This window comes from Vicugna pacos, chromosome 8, assembly GCF_048564905.1.
Source record: "Vicugna pacos chromosome 8, VicPac4, whole genome shotgun sequence".
Lineage (NCBI taxonomy): Eukaryota > Metazoa > Chordata > Mammalia > Artiodactyla > Camelidae > Vicugna > Vicugna pacos.
The window spans coordinates 42581199-42602773 of record NC_132994.1 but is presented as its reverse complement, the minus strand read 5'-3'; the positions used below and the strand labels follow the sequence as shown (position 1 = coordinate 42602773).

General features: G+C 34.3%; 1 pseudogene; it reads left to right on the top strand.

The window, feature by feature from the left end:
* LOC140697866 (DNA (cytosine-5)-methyltransferase 1 pseudogene) overlaps positions 1-20966 on the top strand; it is a 148930-nt pseudogene extending 127964 nt beyond the window's left edge.
* The last annotated feature ends 609 nt before the right edge of the window (positions 20967-21575 follow it).

The window sequence follows — 21575 nt, the reverse complement described above, 5'->3', positions numbered from 1 at the left end:
GAGCCAGAAAGGGTTAACTTGAACAGGACCAACTGACAGTGACAATGCAACCTTACCTGCCCCCTTCCCTTCCTGGTCCTCCTTCTCTGTTCCTCTACCAGAAAGACACCCTCAAAATCCATTCTCTGGTGTGCTCTGCTGTCCTTCCTGTCACTGAGTGGTCAGCTCTTTCAGCCAGGAATTCCTTTATTCTTTCAGGAAGGCCTATCTTCCCCAAGTGGTCTGGCTGCAACTTGACCTATTTATTAGCTGAATAGCCAGAAGAGGATATCAGATCTTGAGGAAAACAATGATCAGTTTGCAAGGCATCTACCTCAGGTGACTCTTTTGTATGACCCTCAGACTTACCTTATCTTTGCTAGCCAGTTTATTCCAGCAACCAAGAGAGTTCTGGGGTTTAGTGTTCTTTAGTGGGTCTACTCAGATGTCCCTAATCCAAGTCTCAGAGTCTTACTCCTACCCTATTTGGCCTGTGATTTTAGCATTGGAGACTTGCTGAAGCTCTGAATTTGGCCCTTTTTGTAATTCTGTTGCCCTAATCACCAAACTTATGCTTGACATTGTTGACCCAATCATAACAGTTGTAATTAGAATGATTCTTTAAAAGTTAGAAAAAGTAATGGTTCATATTAAGAGTGAAGCAGTGTTAGATAAGGGAAATTAAGAGGTACAAACTTCAGGCTACAAAATAAATGAGTCACAAGGATGAAATGTATAGCATGGGAAATCAGTCAATAATAATGTAATATCTTTGCACGATGACAGATGGAAACTAGACTTAACCTGGTGATTCTTTTGCAATGTGTAGGAATATAGAATCAGTGTGTCATGTACCAGGAATTAACACAGTGTTGTAGCTCAGTTATATGTTCCAAACAAACAAACTAATAGGAAAAGAGATCAGATTTCTGGTTATCAGATGTGGGGATGGGAGGAGGGGGCATTGGATTAAGGTGGTTTAAAGCTACAAACTTCCAGTTATGTTAAACAAGTACTAGGGATGTAAGGTACAACATAATTAATATAATTAACACTGTTGTATGTTATACATGAAAGTTGTTGAGAGGAAATTCTAAGAGTTTTCATCACAAGGAAAAATATTTTTTTCTTTTAAAATTTTATATCTATATGAAATAATGGATATTCACTAAACTTACTGCAGTAATCATTTTATGATGTATGTAAGTCAAGTTACTGTGCTGTACACCTTAAACTTATACAATGCTGTATGTCAATTATATCTCAGTCAAACTGGAAGAAACAAAAAACAAGTTAAGCAGTGTTGCCAGAAATGCCCTAGCAGAATGTTGTGGAAAGGATACTAAGGTGGCCTAGGAGAGATGCTTTTCTAGATGGTTCAATTATGAAAAACTCAATAACCTCAACCTTCTCCCTCAGTTTTTTGGGTTTTTCCCCCCCTAATAGGGGTCAGAAGACAGTACCTTCACTAAGATCATAAGGGTTATTTTGATGGGGCTAGGCAGAGGGCACTGGCATTGTACTGAAGCTCAGTGTGAGCTGTCCTCTATGGATAAGGGTTAATGATCGAGGTTGCATTTATGAAACTGGGCTCTCTGATAATAACAAGATTCTAGAATAGCAGAGACTAGGCATCAAACTCTCAGGGAAAAGGGGCAGTGAATTACTATAATCCAAACACTTACCTCTATGTAGTTCCAAGAAACAGAGCTCATACATTAAAAGGGAAGCTGAATGTGGATTAGGAAGGACCTGATAATGCAATGGTAAGTGTGTAAGGTAGTGATTCCTCCAATCTTTCCTCCAAAGGACTCTATGGTCATTTACCCAGTTTGCTGTTTTAGATGTAGTGTCTTTACTAGAATACATCAGCAGGACCTCTGGCTCTTGGTATGCAAATTGATCTACAAATGTATGTTCTCTTTAATACTCATTAAGATAAAGAATCAATGGTTTGAATTCATGTAGAATAGAGAACTACACATATTTATAGACTGCTTGATATTACACTTTTATTTGTCCTCATTCTTTTCCAAGTCCCAATTCCCCTCCTCCCTACTGTTTTTCTTTTGAGAACATGTAATATTTCACTTTAATATGAATATTCATCTCAAAATCTGTTTCTGAGGAACCTAGCTTAAAACAGGTGCCACTTCATTTGGGCCTTTTAACAAACTGACCTGAATCAATTTTAAAGAAGTTGGGACAGTGATGAATAAATGAAAAATGAAAAAGAATAAACATTTCTCCATGTCACGGGATATTTCTGCTCACACAAAATGTATTCATTGTGTGTGTGTGTGTGTGTTTTTTAATAATGGAACATTCATGCTTTAGTTCTTATCCACATAGAATGTCTCTAAATATAGTCCCCAGGAACCAAGGAAATAGCTCCTGGTGTACTGTATCTTAGAGTTGAGGGAGACTTTCTTTTCCTACTTGTATGCAAACAAAGAAACAAACAAGTAAAATTAAATTGTGAGTTATTTTAGGAAACAAAATTCCCTAATTTAAACTCAGGGCCACTACTGCTTAATGAGTGAGCTGGAAGTCCCCCCTTGGGTGCTGCAGGGCTCACCCAGCTTCACTTGTTGGTGCAGACTCAGCTCTCTGAGGAGCGTTCATTCCGATGTCAAAGACAAAAGACAAAAACACAGTTGGGGGAAATGGCAATGGCATCCCTGTGACCCACAGCCATCATTACTTTATGTGAGCAGGACCTCGATAGTCCATTAAAAGTCAGCCGAGTGCCTCGAAACAGCCTGAATGCCTTCAGCAGAATCTTGAGCAACGGCTACAGGCCAAGAACCCAGTAAACGTAAGTGAGGCCCCTTTTCCCTCCTCGTTATTTCCTTCCTTTGCATTCCCTTCATACATCCCCAGAGATACCTCATTTCCTTTCCTTTCAGCTAGCAAAAGAGATTCCAGAGGAAGACAAAGGGCTGTGCAGACTGGCTTGCTACAGAAAATTGTCTGTCTTATTTAGAGGCCTTTATAAAAAGATAATTATACCCAACTTTTTCTATACAAGTATATAGTTCAGAATTGTCTTCTTCCTCCCTCAAATACTAATATTTTGCATATTATTACTGGTATTAACTGAAGCCACTTAGCTGGGTGGTTGGTGAGTGAGTATTAGAATAAGGTAGACGTTTTACTCTTTTCTGGAAGTTCAGGAACAAAATGGGGTTGCAGTCATTTTTACAAACTAAAGGAAGCTGTAAAGACTGGACATTATCACACTGTGCCTGAATGTACTCTTGGTATTTTGTAATGACTTTGCTATAATCCAACGAATGTTTTTCAAAAGAGAAGGCATACTTCTTTCTTTCTTTACCTTTTGCTTTATTAGCTTCTTATGATCCTGCAGATCTGGTGTACTCAGACCTTCACATCCTTGTTCATAGAATTTGTGGATACATTTCTACTAAATCAGACCTCAAGCTTATATAAAACGGCTCGTTTGCTACTTCTGTGACTTGATGGTTTCTTTTTGGTTCAGAAGTAAAATGTGAAGATTTATCTGGACAACAATGGCAGTGGTAAATCCACATGAAAGCCATTTCATCCTTTTTCTTATAAAGAATCATTTTCTCACAAAAAAGAAAAATCCCAATATATTTCCAGCCTTGATGCACAAATGAATTTGGGTCACACTTCGTATTTACTTGTGTTCAGAAATATGAAATACTGGTAATTGGGCATGTGGTTTTCTTTGACAGTAGTAATTCTAGCTTCCTAGGAACTGTTTGCAACTATTTTATGCCACTGTGAAACTTAGAGAGATTTCATGCTTTTCTCTATTACTTTTGAGGATAATGGTCAGCCAAGGAAAAGTAAAAAAAAACGAAAATCCCTTTATTGGTTGCTGATACAACTTCAGCTGCTGCATTTGTCTGACTAAGCATTCATTGTACTGGAACACAAGAAAGAAAGCAACTTCTAATATTTAATCAAGAGGTACTACAATATTTTGATTTTGCATCATGTGATGTTTGCATTCATAGTTTAGATTTTGCTTATAAAAGACTGTTCCTCTGCATACATTACCTTATTCTTATAACCTTGTGTGGAAAGCAGTTACATCCCTGTATCAGAAGTATTTGTGGAAGGCATGCTGAGCAGTCTAAAAGTGCAAACAAGAAAGAGGCAAAGCATGTGACTGACTCAGCATCCCTCTCCCCCAAGCAGTGCCCTGCTTCTGCACGGAGCAGAGCATCTGCCTCCACCACCAAACGAGCAAAAATATCCAAGCAAAAACTCATCTTTGTTTTCCTTGCAGATTGCACAATTTATCTCCAATAACACACACATTCATCGTCACCAAAGCTCAGTGGAATAATTATGAATATTCACTGAATAGACCATGCAAAGCCATATGCTGTGGTAGAAAGAATGTGGAAGAGATACTGAAAACTGGCACAAATAATAAGACTGCAAAATCAGCCACTTACAGTTGAGCAGCATTTAAAAATCATGTATGCGATGAGAGTGGCCTCCAGCTGTAAACAGACTCCTGGATTTCCAGGAGGCAGAATTAGTGTGATAGGAAAGGATAGGAACTCTAACATTTCTGTTACAAGTCACAGAATTTTTAAAAAAGAAGTTATTATAGGGAAATGTTAATATAAGTTATGGCACTTTTTATATATCACTGTATCTCCTTTAATCTGCAATGCTGAAGAATTTTTAAAAATCAGGAGTCTGAGGATGCTGTGGAGAAAAGCAAAATGGATCTTACTTAATTGCACAGGTGTTAAGAAGTGCTGGCAAGCCACTGCAGGGAACAGTAAAAAGATAATCAATTTGCTTTGAATTTTGCAGTTTACCAAACACTTTTCTACTTATATCCTCATTTGATTTTTTAATAGTTGTTGTAAGATACTATTATCCCCTTTCTACTGATGATAACATTGATTCACAGTGTTTACATGATTTGTTCAAGGTTACAAATATGTAAGTGGCAAAACTGGGCAGGACTCCTATCTCCTGATGTTTATGAAGATTTGGCAAATGCACAGTAGATGAGACATAAAAAGAAATGAAGACTGTCAGAATCACAGGCCTGTATTCAATGCAAATCAAAACAAGCTAAAAGGAGATGGTCGAGGATGGTTTATAACATGCTAGAGAGAAAACACAAATTTCCAAGATAAAATATTGGGATTAGTGGCCCAGAGAATCAGATACCATGGAAGGGAACGTCTCCATCCCGAAGCAGGTCCATTGTTAGGAGGCTTGTTTTCCATGTCAATTCATTAAAAATTTACAAATTTCAATTGCCATCAATCTTTCTTAATTAAAAAAAATCTGATGTCTTTCGGAGTTTTAAACCAACTTATTTTAAAATAAATCAGAGTTTAGGAAATCTTAGTTTCTGAGACACTTGTGCTATCTGTTTTTTATCACTATCCCTCCAATTTCACTGCACTTTTCACCATCTAACTTATCTACGATTATCTGTTATCTGTTCCTTCAACCATGATGTAAGCACCACAAAGGTAAGAAATTTGTCTTTTTATTTTTTTTTAATTACTGCTGCAGCTTCAACGCCTAGAAGTATGCCTGGTGGGAAGTAGGAACTCATTAAGTGTTAACTTGAAATTATTAATGAGTAAATAATTAGTTGAATTGTGATTTCCCCCATCTCTTTTACTAGCTCCTTCTCCTTCTTCAGTTCCTTTACTATGGAGGTTCTAAAACACTTAATCGAACTTTACTGTCAGGATTTGCTTTCTCATTTTGTTTAATCAATGTTAATTCATGATTAATTCTACTGCATTTTATTTGCAGTATCTTTTCCATTCCCACTGCCTACTGTTAGTCAAAGTACATGCCACATGATAGCAAAGTCCTTATTTCTTTTCCTAACTTTAATCTCTCTTAATTATTCAGTGCAGCCTGCAATTTATTTTCACATGACTATTTCTAGAATGCCATTTGAGTCAACACACTCCATTTTTTTTTTCAGGAATGACTATTGGTTTCTGATTCTTATCAGATGATTATGATTATGAAGAAGGAGCATGCCATGTCCAATTCCCCAGCCAACATGCAATCCTTAAAACATCAGTTAACTTTATTGATTTATCAACATAAGGATAAGGATTTTATCAGAATCAGAGAAGGAACACTAACCAGGGGCAGATTCAGGATAAATAAATCCTATTCCCCTCCACCCTCAAAACTCAAAACAGAAATATATATAGCTTCTGGTGGCATTATTCACCCAATATTGGGTCTTATCAGCACTGAAAACTTCAGTTATTCTGTGACCACATGAAGCTTACATCATTTAAGGACTCTTACTTCTTATAAAAAGTAAGTTCTAGCAAGGTCCAATCTATGGGATTTTCCCAGGTTTAGTGAATAATGTATCTGCCTTCAGCCTTCCCACTTTGTGGAAATTATATTTTTCTATAGTTCATTTCTCAACTGTGCTCTAACACCCTTAAATCTTAATGGTTCTTATACTGAGTCTTTTCCTAGTAAACCCATTTCCACAATGTCTATTCCACTGGTAGGTCATATATCTAGGTATCATCGCTACTGAAGGAAATGGGGCAGCACAGCCTGTTGGTTAAGTACAGACTCTTGAGTGAGGCTGTTCCACGACTTAGTAGCTGTGTGACCTTGGGCACACCTCACAGCTCTCACCCCCATTTTCTCTGTCTATAAAATGAGGATGATAATGGCATCTGCATTACAACACATTTGTATTCTTTTTAATTGAGCATTAATCATTGTGGTCAATAGTAATGAATTCTCTGATACTTTTTATATTATGCATCCCTTTCCATTATCATATAGTATTTCTTCTATCAGACATAATTTCAGAGTATACCATCATCAGAGATCACTTTCTGACCATGATGAAGCAATTCAAAAATAAAACCATTCCAAAAACATGTTTAGACACAAAGTAGGGACAAATCACTGAAATGACTAATCATGTTCTCCTGGCTCACATAGGAGAATTCTTTTACGAGATGCTTTTTTTAGCTTCACTCTGTTTCTTTCACCTCCTAGATTTAAAAAAAAAAAAGAAAAAAGAGAGAGAAAGAAAAAAGAAAAATCCCAACCATAAAACTTTTCCCCCTTTTCTACCACTACTCAATCCACAGGAAAACCACATTTCAACAAAACACCTATGACAAACCTCTAAAACTTCTAACATAAGCCTAACCCTATAATAAGCCCCTTCTAAAACCAAACCAAAACAAAACCCTGTTGTTTACATGCCCCTGGTTCCATGTAGTGTGCAGTCATCCTTGTTGCAAGAAATCATAAGCGCAACTTAGTTTGACTACAAATATGGCTCTGATAGTCTTTGTCTGATGGGTAGCAATTAGTTTGAAAAAGAAATTAGTTTCTCTTTTTCTTATTATGCTATGATCCTGTATAAATAAACTGAATGCTAATTTTAACACAACCTCTCTATAGTGAAGTTTCTCAAGTAGAAAATTATGTGAAGATAGAAATCCAGCACATATATTTTAGAAGTGTTATTCTAAGATTAAATAACAATAAAGAGAACACACTTTACATTGGAACCAGGCTCTTTCTTGATGCAGAATCACACAGGGAAAATTGGCATAATAAGAGGGACAGAATTTTCTCAGCCCCACTCATCCACTTCACAAGTAAAATCTCAGTTCAGTTTTTGCCTTGAATGTGAAGGACCAACCCATCCCCTTGGATTTTCAGTTGTCTTTGGCGGTCCTTGATCGCCCTTATTGATTAGAGAGGTGCCACCAATTGGGTTAATTATCTACTAATTCTATCAGTCAGAAGAAGGTAAATGGTGCCAAATCCCACTAACTACAAATTCCCCCACCAAACCTTCCTCAAAAACTGTGTCATCAAGGCTTCTGTCAGCTGGTCTCCAAGAAATACTCTTAGTTCAAGACTCTCTCCTATTATAGCTTTCTGGCTTTCTTAAAACCTAACCATAGGAGTCATGTTGTCACACCAAACCCATTTCTGATACCATTTGAAGTATGTCAGGTAATTTTGAGTTAATAAGTAGAGGCAATACTTACTCCTATCCCTTGATTTTCAGCATCTCATCTGATTCGCCTGGGATGGAAAAATCTTATCAAAATTGTGGTAGCCACACAAGACAAAAATATATGTGCAGTATCTTAAAAATGCTTCTTGGTCCCTAGACTCTGATAAGGTCACACAGTTGAAAGCTAATTCTTATGTGTTACTGCTATTTTATACTCATAAATAATATCAACAGTCCTGAATTATCTTATACTAACCACCTTCCATTTGAGGGAATATATACAAACATTAGACTCACATTATCATCAGAAAGACAAAACAAGGAAGATTCAGTGAACTAGTCACCTTGAAAAACAAATTTCTGTTATCCTGAAAAGCCACTTGCATGAGGATCCTTATTACATAGCACAAATTTGCACCATTCTGTTCCCCATTTAAAACCTTAACTAAACAATTGCTGGCCATATAGCAATAACCTACTTAATAATTCATTGACTAAGTAACCACATTCTTTTTCTGGTGAATGTCAGATATATCTGAATGAGCAATTAATCTAAGAATTTTGAGAAAACCTAGGTAAATACTATTTTTTAAAAGCAAAGTAAAAATTAACTTATGTATTTAACTTTTTTAAATAACAGGTAAGTACATTCTGTTCTATGTATATTGACATAATAGCTTTTCCCCCTCTCTCCCTTTAAAAAAAAGACGAAATGAAACACTTCTAGGTAAAAAAAAAATTGTAAAAAGTATATACTCATATTTTTAATTAACTTTCTTAACAACCACTAACATGCCAATGTGGCAAGAAAGTAAGGAACAGCTTTAGAGACCAAAAAATGACAAGAGAGTACAAATGCAAAGCACTAAATGAAGTTTGAAGTGCACTGTAGCTTTTTGTCCATGTGATCTTGGGGGCTTGGAGCAGAGGTCTTCCAACTGCATTGTATGCTCCCAGGCCACACTAGGACTTTCCGGTGGATATGGCCACAGACAGCAGCTTTAAACAAGTTAGTTTTCACATTTACTTCTATCGTATTTTTGACTAAAATTCATCTGCCTAAGAATCTGCCTGTGGTCAAAATTTGCAGCAGTGTTGCCGTTTCTAGTTTTCCCTCCTATCCTATCTAATTCCTCCCCCCCGAAAAACTAAAAATCGAAATTTTAGCCCATCTGAGCATTACTGCATTACATTGTCTATGTAAAAACAACAAAAACAAACAAAAACTTCTGAAGTGGCTTTTAGAAAGGAAGAAAAAAGAGAAGGAAAAAGGAAAGAAAAAGAAAATAAAGGTAAGATGCAAAAAACCCCACAAATATTTTACAAGGACAATTCAAAATAATCTTCTCTGTATAGTCTCTGTAATCAAAGAACTGCCTCAGCTACTTATTTTGCATGATTGCAAACAGAAGTTAAATTTTTTCTACTTTTTTGACATATCGAAGTTATATCTTTGATTCCAAAAACATTTACCAGAGGTAAGTTAGCTTAAACATTTATTGAAGCTTTTAAGGGGAACATATTCATTAAATTTTGGCAATAGATGATTGGACACTGAAAAAGTCATACGCATTATTTTTTACTTGGATGTTTCTCTGCTCACTATCTCCAGGTAACTAATTATATGCCCAATTATTTGTGAATTTCATGTTCTTATTTGTTTTATATTAATCTACTTGGAATATGTTGAGAATTCTACTGTGAATAATGTACTTAAAAATTACTGATTCCTTTTCTGAAAGCCCTGAATTTATTGGTAGCCACCTACTCTCTTCATTTGCTGTTAATTTCTATTGAACCTGCTTTATTCTAGCAGTAAGTCACATTCATTTATGAGTACATGAATTAGTTTTAAGAAACTATCCATCTCATTAAGTAATACATTTCCAGTAAAATTTTATTTTTCACGTTTTAATCAATTGTGTACTATTAATAATTGTATAGTAATTTAACACAAAGGAACCTCGTTAACATTTAGAGCTTCATAGGAATTGAAAAATCAATTTCAATTTATAAATATAATTTAGTTGAAGAGAAATATGATAGAGAGAGCCACAAAAAATTCATGCATAAAATATAGCATAATAGAATAAATGTCTTGTGTAGGAAATGCCATGCAAATATGAGCTGATGAAGGAAGGCACCTGGTTGACTGAAAATAATCCAAGGTACTCATGCAGGACTGCTTGGTTCATGCACTAAAATGGATTATTTCCTTCTCTTCTCAGGAGAGACTGTATCAGAAATGAGTTTCCAATGGGACCAGTGGCTTTTTCACCCTTAGGGGGTCTACACTTTCCCACTGGCTTCAAGATTTCCAGGTGATGAGTAAGTGGTATTCTGGGTGGTGGTGGTGATGGGTGTGTGTGTGTGTGTGTGTGTATTTGTAAAATGCTATCACTCAAATCCAGACTTGCAGGTGTGCAAGATATTCATATGACTCTTCATTGGTAAGATTGTTCTCACTTTTTTCATAGCTATAAATAGAAAAATAGAAGAGAATGTCCAGCCATGCACTCTGTCCTCTCAATGGGGCAATGGGAGCACAGGAGCTCATGTTTCTCCATTGCTGACTTTGGCCTTGTTAGCTCCCCCCAAATAAAATCTATTGCTAACCTGCACCAAAGTTGTCAGACTAAACATGGGACCACCTTAGCATAGAAAACAATGTGAGATTTATGAATGTTAAAATCTAACATCACAATATATTTTTTTGCAGATAATAGGGGTATTAACTCACTCACATTCTACTGAACACATTCGAAAGAGTGAAGTAATCAGTTTTGTTCTGAAATTTCAATATTAAAACAAGAGATCGTTAACTTTGAAACCATTTAAAATTTAGATTGAAAATTTTTAGATATCATGGATCTATAGCTTATCAAAATTCTTTTAGGAGGTATGGAAACAAAAGTAAATCTTGATGATCAATGATGCAGATACTTAATTTTAACTGACTATGCAAGACAGGAGGCATGGATATGGGAGGTTTATAAACAGAAACCTGAAGAAAGCCAGAACCATGAAGGACCATATGTTCAGTGAAAAGATGAATCAGAGCAAAACAGGTGCCAACAAAGAAGGCTCTAAGGTAACTTGCCTGAGTTTTCATGGTGTATGTAAAAAGTTTATCCTCTCTCTCTCATAACCACAGTCTACCTCTCATGTAGTTCTGGGACTTGAATCATGCTACCAGTGTGATCCCCAAATCTTCAAGCTGAGTACACTGCTGAAAGTGGTTCCGGGTATGCGGCATTCTAGGCACCCAGGCAGAAGCAAAGGGAAACACTCTTAGTGGAGCATATTTTAAAACCAGTCTTAAATAATTTTCTCTTAAGAATCTCTAATGAATGTGGGCTTCAATTGAAAACACTGTGAGGTTTTTTAAATTCTTTTCAAAATTTTTTTAAAATTCTTATAATTGAATTTTCAGAAAGAGATAAGAGAAGAAGCATAAGGAAGTGGCAATATCCAAAGAGATAACTCTAAGAATGTTCTAGAATTGACAAGGACATGTATTGTCAAATTCTGGAAGCCCACCATTTCTCAAGCAGGAATTTAAAAAATAATGAAGGAGAAAAGAAAGAAATAATTTCTTGTCTAAAGATATTATTGTGAAACTGAAGAATATCAAAGACAGACAGAAGATATTGTAAGCTGCCAGAAAGAGAAGATAGACAAAATACAAAGAAATGACAGACTGACAGTTGACTTATTAACAGCAATGCTGGATACCAAAAAGTAAAGTAAAAGCTTCAAGACTGAGAGAGTTTAACTATTTACTAATCATTGTATTATCAGCTAAACTGCATTTCAGGAATACAGCCTAAAAACCTGAGGAAGCTGACTACAAACAGAATTGACTAAAGAAACGTGTAAGCAAGAAACCCTTGTACACTGCTGGTGGGAATGTAAATTGATACAACCACTATGGAAAACAGTTTGGATGTTCCTCAACAGGTTAAACATAGAACTACCATATGATCCAGCAATTCTACTTCTGGGTATTTTTCCAAAGGAAATGAAAACAGTAATTTTAAAAGATATATGCACCTCTATATTCATTGCAGCATTATTCACAATAGCCAAGATACAGAAGCAACTTAAATATCCATTGATAGAGCAATGGATAAAGAAGATGTGGTTTATATGTACAATGAAATATTGCTCATCCATAAAAAATAATGAAATTTTGTAATTCGGGACAACATAGATGGGCCCAGACACTGCCCTCAATTTCTTGCCACATGGGCTTCTACAACATTGCAGTTTTCTTCTTCAAAGCATGCAAGCTAAAAAGGCAATAGCTAGCAACATGGATGCTGCAACCTATTAGAACATAAAGAAGTGACATTCTTTCACTTTTGCCACATTGTACTTGTCAGAAGCAAGTCAGTAGGCCAGCACACACTCAGGAGGAGGGGCATATGCAAGAATGTGAATATTGTAAGCAGGGATCTTTGAAAAGTCGTCTTAAGATATGCTTACCACATAAACTATACTTACCAGACATATAAAGGAGTAGGGAAATATGGCCAAAAAAGAGGAAAGAAATCAGTCCATCAAAACCAACCCATGGCAAACCCTGTAGCAGAGAATGACATTAAAACAGATGTTATAACTATATTATATAGGTTCAGAAATTCAGGTAGTGTGAAGGAGGATATTAAAAAGACCAAATCTAAACTTCAAGAGAAGAAAACTGCAAGCTCTAAGATGAAAAATACATTGAATGGGACTAATGACAGACTAGGCAATACAAAAGAAAAGTTTAGTCCCTTTTAAGACATAACTGTCAGCAGTATCCAGAATGAAATATAGACATAAAAAAATCTGAAAAAAAATTAACAAAGCACCAGTAAGCTGTGAGATAAAAAAAAATGGATGGAAATTTTTTCAAATGTGACAAAAATTCTATATCCACAGATCTGAGAATCTCAGCAAACTTCAACTAAGCACAAGAAATATTTTTGAAAAACTACAATAAGGCACATCACAATCAAACTGTTAAAAAAGAGTAAATACACTATATGTGCAGAGTAACAAAGATGAGTATGACAATAGATTTCTTGTCAAAAGCAAGAAATATGTGGAAAAGACAGTAGAGCAACATGTTTAAGTTACTGAAAGATAAAAACTATCAATCTTCAATTTTATAACTAACAGAATTCTTTCAGAAATTATGCTGATACAAAAAATTTTACAGGAACACAAAAGCTAGACTTTATAATATACATAATAGTAAAATGTATGGCAAAAAAGCAAAATTACTGGGAGAAGAGAAAGGAAAGTATACTTTTTGAGATTCTTATGCTACATATGATGTGATATACGATCACTTGGAGGTAGACCTTAGTTAAGTTTAAGATGTATGTTGTAATCCAGATGTTGGCATATCCAGTCTACGTGATTTTTCAAATAATGTGTTATTAAATTACTACTATACCCTTCTTTACTCACTACCTACAACTTTGTTCATGCTATGACAGCATAGCTAAGTAGTTGTGACAGAGCCTGTAGGACTGGAAAATGAGCATGTATTTACTGTTTGGTCCTTTACAAAAAAGCTTGTGATCACAGCTGTAAACACTAAATCAGCTACTAAAACAACAAAACAAAGAATTAAAAGTAATAAATCAACAAAGGAGATAAAATAGAATTTTTTTAAAGTTTGTTTTAATCCAAAACAAGGCAGAAAAATATTAAAAAGGCAGCAAAGGTTGTACAAATAGAAAACAAGAGCAAGACAGTAGACTTAAATATTAAGTCAGTAATCATATTAAATGTAAATGTTGTAGACTCATGCTTCCAACCAAAGTGGAGCTATAGGATCATGTTTATTTTACTGCTTGAAACAAAAAAATGATCAAAATTCATGAAACAATTGGATAGTCATTGGATAGTAAACAAAGGAAAGGAAACAAAGGAGGTGAGTCCTATGACTGCTACAGCTTATTGTTTAGAGAGACTTTCCAAGTGGGAACCCAGAGAAAGAAAACTAAAACAGAGCCTGGCAGATTACAGAGCTAAAAGTCCTAAGAGAACAAAGTGAAGAGTTAATAGGACAGAGTATCAGCTCCTAGAATTAACTGAGTTTGGTAAGGCTGCAGCGTCGAAGATCAATACACAGAAGTCAGTCGTATTTTTTATATTATAGTAGTGAGCACTCAGAAACTGAATTAAAAAATACTATAAATACAAGAAAATATGAAATAAATGGGGATAAATTTGATAAAAAGATGTGCAAGGCGTGTTCACTGAAAAGCATAGATATAACAGAGAGAAATTAAATAAGACTTAAATAAAGGGAGAGACACACCATGCTCAGAGGTCAAAAAACTCAATATTATTAAGATGTTAACTTTCTCACAACTGACCTATAGATTAATGCAATTCTAATCTGAATTCTAACATGGGCATTTTTTTCAAATTATGGGCATTTTTGAAAAATAACTGACATCTGATTTTAAAATTTACATTGAAACGTGAAAGTCATAGGTACCTAAAAACTTTGAAAAAATGAACAATGTTGGAAGACAAAAAAATGAAAAAAAAACACTACCTTATTTCAACACTTAGAAACCTGTGGTAATAAAAATTGTGTGGGTGGTATATTAAATAAAATCAATAGAACAGAATAGAGCCAAGAAATAAACCTATATATAAAAGTCAGTTGATTTTTGACAAAGGTATGAAATTTATTCAATGGGAAAATAATCCAGTTAAATGATGTTGGAACAAATTTAGAAGACTTTGTACAAAAACAAAACAAAACAAAACTTCCACAGTTACCTCATTCACACATTTACAGAAATTGACTCAAAATGAATCATGGGCCTCCATGTAAGATTAAAAACTATAAAATTTCTAGGAGAAGATACAAGAACAAATCTTAGAAACTTTAGGCTTAGAAAAAGATTTCTTAAATATATACCAAAAAAACAGGATATATAAAAGAAAAATTCAACAGACTATTTATCAAAATTTAATTCTTTTGCTCTTCAAAAGAGACCACTAAGAAAATTGTGAATCACTCTATTATATACCTGTAAGTTATATAATACTGTACATCAGCTATACTTCAATTTTAAAAAAAAAAGACCACTAAGAAAATAAAAGATAAGCCACAGCCCAGAATAAAATGCAAAACTCACATATGACATAGGACTTGAATCAGGAATATGTGAAGAGGTCTTATAATTTAGCAATTAGAAAACAAACACAATAAAAATAAATAGGCATAGGATTTGAGGAGTTGTTTCACCAAATAAATTATATGGAAGGTGCTATGGACTGAACTGTATCCCCACCAAATTCGTACATTGAAGCCTTAACTCCCAGTATGGCTGTGTCTGGAATAAGGAATTAGCATTAAATTAGGTCATAAAAATGAAGCCCTGATCTATTAAGATTACTGTCTTTATTGTAATAAGAAATACCAGAGATCTTACTCTCGCCTTGCCATGTGAGGACACAGCAAGAAGGCAATTTTCTGAAGCCAAGAAGAGAACTCTCACTGGAAACTGAATCAGCTGGCATCTTGATATTGGACTTCCCAGCCCCCAGAACTATGAGAAATAAATTTCTGTTGTTTAAGCCACCCAATCTATGATATCTTGCTATGGCAACCCAAGCAGACCAAGATAGAAGGAAAATGAGCACATCAAGACAGGTGTAACATCATTTGTCATTAGGGAAATGAAAATTAAAGTTGCCAGAGATATAAGTACACACACCACAATGTCTAAAAGTAAAAACACTGACCTCACCAAATGTAAAATGGTTGTGGAGCAACTAGATCTTTTACTCACTGTTGGTATAAATATAAAATTCTACATCCACTTTGGAAAACAGCTTGGAAATTGCTAAAAATGTTGAACATATAATCCAACTGTGCTTCTCAGGAATTTCCCAAAGAAATTGTATGTCCTAACAGAGACTTAAACATGAATGTTTACAGCAGATTTATTTTTAATTGTGAAAACCTGGAAACAACCCAGATGTTCATTAGCTAGACAACTGATAAACAAACTGTATATTTTTTCAGTGGAATACTACTCAACAGTGAAAAGTAATGAACACCTGCAATTAGCAAGAATAAATCACAAAAGAATTATACTGAATGAAAGAAAGCAGATAAAAAACAGCACACATGACAAAAAAGAGTACACACGCATAATTCAATTTATACATATTTCTGAAAAATGCAGATGGTGTGGATGGGGAAGGGAAGATAGAGGGCAGTAAGGAGCAAGTATAAAATGGTAAAGAGAAATTTTGGTGGGTGACATGGTGTAGATGTCAGTGATGTATACATATGTTAAAATTTAGCAACACAAATAATTTAAGTATGTCTAATTTACTATATATCAATTATACATAAAGCTGTAAAAAAAATCAAACTAAGAACAAAAATGCCTGCTTAAAAACCATGACAAAATCTAAATCTTGCTTACCCCCAAATAACTTTCAGTAATATTTGGGAACATGTAGCATCCTGTGAATATCATTTAACATAAATACATTTTTAAAGGTTCCTTTAGTTGAGTATTATGTGCACAATTCCAATCTACCTGTTTAATATTTATTGTATGTAACTTCTCAACAAGCCCTACATAGGTGTACAAGTATTCTCCACCAGCAGTATATTAATAAGGATACAGGAGAAAAATAAGTTAATTAATTTGCCAAGGATTTTAAGTGACAAATTCTAATCTATGCCAGACGTACTCCATAGTCTGACTATTAACCATTTTACAATAATCTAATAATACCAGTTTGAAAATTATAGTACCTGAGCCAACAGCATCAGCTTCTTCCAGGAATTTGTTTTAAATCAAATTATCAGATCCCCACTCTAACTTACTGAATTAGAAAATATCGAATTGGGCTCAACTCAGTATTTTTTTCAGTAAAATCTAATTTACATGAATTTTAAAAGATATGTTTTATATTAAAATATAGAAATTATATTTTACATAAATACGATTTATGTATATAATTTTTGTATACATAAATTTCAGTTTTATTGAGGTATAATTGACAAAAATAAGATATTTAAAGTGTACAATGTGATGGTTTAATATATACTGTAAATAGATTCCCCCATCGAGTTAACACATCCACCACTGCACATATTTACCATTTTAAAAAATTTTGGTGAGAACATTTAAGTTTTATTTTCAGCAAATTTTAATTATACAATGCAGGGGTATCAACTGTAGTCACCACTGTGTACATTAGATCCTTCGACTTTATTCATCTGATAACTGAAACTTTCTGTACTGTTACCAGCCTCTCCCTGTTTCCCCCATTCCTCCAGCCTCTGGTAACCACTTAACCACTTTTTTGTTCTCTGTTTCTCTGTTCAACTTCCTTTTAAAAATATTCCATAAATAAGTGAGATCATGCAGTATTTGTCTTTATCTAGCTTTTTTCACTTAGCATAATGCCCTCCAGGTTCATCCATGTTGTTGCAAATGACAGAATTCCTTTCTTTTTTAAGACTGAAGAATATTCCATTGTATGTGTGTGTGTGTGATGTTTTCTTGATCCATTCATCTGTTAATGAATATGTATATTGCTTCCATCTGTTGGCTATTGTGCATAATGACGCAGTGAACATGAGAGTGCAGATATCTATTTGAGATAATGGTTTTGTTTCCTTTGGCTGTATATCTAGAAGCGGGATTGCTGGACCATATGATTGTTCTATTTTTAGTTTCATGAGGACCCTCCATACAGTTTTCCACAGTGGCTGGCTGTACCAGTTTACACTCCCACCAACAGTATACAGGTTCCGTTTTCCTCACATCCTTGCCAGCATTTGTTATCCCTTGTTTTCTCAAAGAACTGAAACCATAAAACTCCCAGAAGAAAAAAAAAAGATTAGTCTTGGCGATGACTTTTTTAATTTGACACTCAAAGTAAAGGCAACAAAAGCAAAATAAACAAGTAGGGCTATGTCAGACTAAATAACTTCTGTTCAGTGAAGGAGACCATCAACAAAATGAAAAGGCAAGCTATAGAATGGGAGAAAATTTTTGCAACCCACGTATTACAAATGGTCAGTAAGTACATGAAAAGGTGCTCAGTATCACTACTCAGCAGGGAAATGCAGATCAAAACTACAATGAGAGACCACCTTACATTGTTAAATGTCTGTTATCAAAAAGACTAGTGATTTATATATAGTTTATATTATTATATTAAATATATATGAGTTGAACCTGAAGTAACTGTTGAACTTAAATGTTTCTTAATAAGTTACATTGTTTCAAAAAACTCTCTAAAGTTAACAAAATATTAAATATATTACATAATTAAAACATTATCATTTTAATATTTACATATACATTTGCTAGTATAAAAATTATAAATTCAGCAAAGTTAAATTTCTTCATTACCTCCTTCTTTCGTAATCTTTGTTAGTTACGTTATTATCACATTGCTATTATTTATATATTCAGGGTTTTTTAAAATTATTTCCCATAACTGTTTTGTTTTAGTTCTATATTTCATGATTTGTTACTAATCATATCCTTATATGTTAGTGTCTCCTGAACTGTATGTTCATTTTTATGCCCCTATTTTATTGTGCAGTTTATTATTATTATTTTTAAAAGAACTTCCTATGGGTGCCCTATTTTGAATTATAAAAATCAGTGACAAGGACCTACTGTGTAGCACAGCAAACTGTATTCAGTATCTTGCAATAACCTATAATGGAAAAGAATCTGAAAAAAAAATATGTCTGAATCCCTTTGTTGTACACCTGAAACTAACACAACATTGTGAATCAACTATACTTCAATAAAAATAAATAAATAAAATACACAAGGAGCAAATCATAAAAGAAAATCATTGAGTGATTGTCTCTTCTCTTGGTATTAGGAATAAAAGTCCTTAGGTCACACTTTCCTGACATCATTGTTTTAAGACTAAGTACTGATACAGCGAAGACCTAAGTCAACTTACCCAATTTTCCTATGTACACGGTTTGCTTTTACTGCAGTATTGCATTATCTTTTTATGGTAATTTGATGTTATTTTTGTACTTACAGTGGAATTTTTAGTATTAGTTCTAGAATTTGCAGTTTCCAAACGAAATCAGAAATCTTCAAGGACTTCCAACTCAGAGAAATCTTGATAGTATTCAGCATCCATATCTTGTCCTTCCCCCAAATTTTCTCTGATCCATATTATATGATAGAGAATGCATACTTTTGAATATGAGGTTATTTATATCTACCTATGATAGTTACCATATGCTTCATGAAATATTTCTTTGCATATTATTATTATTTTTCCCGAGTGGTTACTAAAATTCTACAAATTTGGATATATTTCCCCTCCCCAATCTCACCAGCTACCCTAAGTACAAAATGTTTCCATCTTGTTTCTCCAGAGTATGGGTTCCTAGGAAAGTCTTGGAATGCTTAAATGTTTTCACATGTAATTCTGCTTACACTTCCCAGGCCAGATAGTTATATCATCACCTTAAATGAGAAAAATGGTAATGTTTAAGTATTGTGTATTTCAGAGAATTACTTTGTGGGGAGAAGTACAATTCCTCTTAAAGTGGTAGATAAAAACAAAGGTGGCCTGAAATCCTACAGCTGCAAGGAAATGAGTTCTGCTGCATGAGCTCAGAAAAGGACCTCAAGCCTCAGATGAGACCTCAGTCCCCTGCTGACAACGTGATTGACTGCAGCCTTGAGAGACCCTGAGCAGAGGACCCAGCTAAGACTTGCTGGACTCCCTACCCACAGAAACTGGGAGATAATAAATGAGTGTTGTTTTAAGCTCAAAACAACAATAACAAAAAACAGAAAGCGTGGCATGTATCAGTCAGTCAATAACAATCACTGAGCTTTAGAAAATGAAACAAGGAGAAAGAAAAACCTATTAAAATAGATGAAAATACGTAAATTACCCAGAAGTAATTGAACAAACTATGTATGCAAGTAGTTTTGGAATTCAGTCAAATACTATTTTTTTTAAACAGTTGTTAAGTATTTGCATAACCAGAATTAGATGGATGTTGGGGCAGCCTTGTAGAAGTGTATAATGTTTAAGCATCTTCTTAAGGGAATTTATTTTTCCAGAAAATTTTGCACTGTAGAAGCACAGAAATATCTATAGCCTTTTAAATCAGGGACTGCTAACTTATTGACAGTAAGTCAACTTCAAAGATTTTTTCTTTGTCATTAATCACTTTGGGGATGGCTGAAGGCCATTAAAATAGTCACATTTTAAATCCCTAGTAGATTTCCTAATTACCTCTGCTCTCTCAGTTGCTGCAGTTTTAAAACATATTGTAGTACCTTCACTTTTACAGCCCTATCATAAAACAGTGTCAATGTCTAAAATGCAGAAGTGAAGGAGTAGACATTTTATGTTTCAGAGAAGCTAAAGATTCCATATTAAAAATTACTTGAACCTATCATGTAATTTCCAAATAACTTGTTACACAATTCCAGCAAATGCCATGTCATGGGACTATCTTGTATTTTTAAGTTACAATAATGCAGATGGCAGGCTGAATGTTAAATGAGAGAAACTTCCAGTCACCATAAGCAGTGTGAACTTCCACTGTAATTTACAGTCGTACAACTGAGCCATTTGAATTGGATCTTTTGAATTAATGCTACAGCTATCTTATTACGTGGTGTCAATGTGACAGGTTATCATTTGTCTCAATAAGTTGTTGGCAATTATGACTGACAAGCAGATTAGAATAAAGCTAGAAACAGAAATATCTAATAAACAAGGACTACTACTTACGAATATAATTGTGTACTTTTCAGTTTCCAGTAACCTAAGGACTAGAAGAACAGACACAAGAGCCTGGTGAGTAAGAAGTTCATCATAAAAGCTGTCATTTTGTTATTGCATCTGGAGGCACAGCCAATTTTTTCAATGACAGTATCGCTATGTAATATGAAATGTTGTATAATAAAAGTAATAAATCGCTCTGTTGTCTTTGTATCACCGGGTCACTTAGCAAGAAATAAAACCAGAGAAGCCTAAGTAAAGAGTAGAAACCATATTGTTCCAAAGGTCAGAATAATCTCCTTCATTCTCTTTTTAAATTGCTCATATAAAAATAAAGTTGATTTGTATTATAGTCATAAACTTATCTTAAAGAAGAGATTAAAGCCATGCTGAGGCTGCTTGTTTGAGCATATGCAATGCTTTGCTTAAAATACAAATATTTTATTTCTCATCATTACCTGTGGTGTTTCCTCCTTCTGAAGATGGCTTTGAAAAGGCTAGTAGCTCAAAAATCAGTGTAGCATTTTCATTATTAACTCTTCAAAACATACTTAGAGCTATTAATCATTTATAGAAAAATTTTGAAGCCTAAATTTTGTGCATCTCAAATTTCGTAATAGATTAAATAATATTAAAAATTAATTTTCAATGATTATCAGTTATGCAAATGAGTATAATAAAGTCTTTGTGAAACTTATAATAGTTCTATAATAAAAGTTGTTTAATATCTACCTTCCCAATAGATTACAAGTTTTATGAATGCAGAACAGTGTGCCCTTCTTCACCACAATATCCTCACTGCATGACA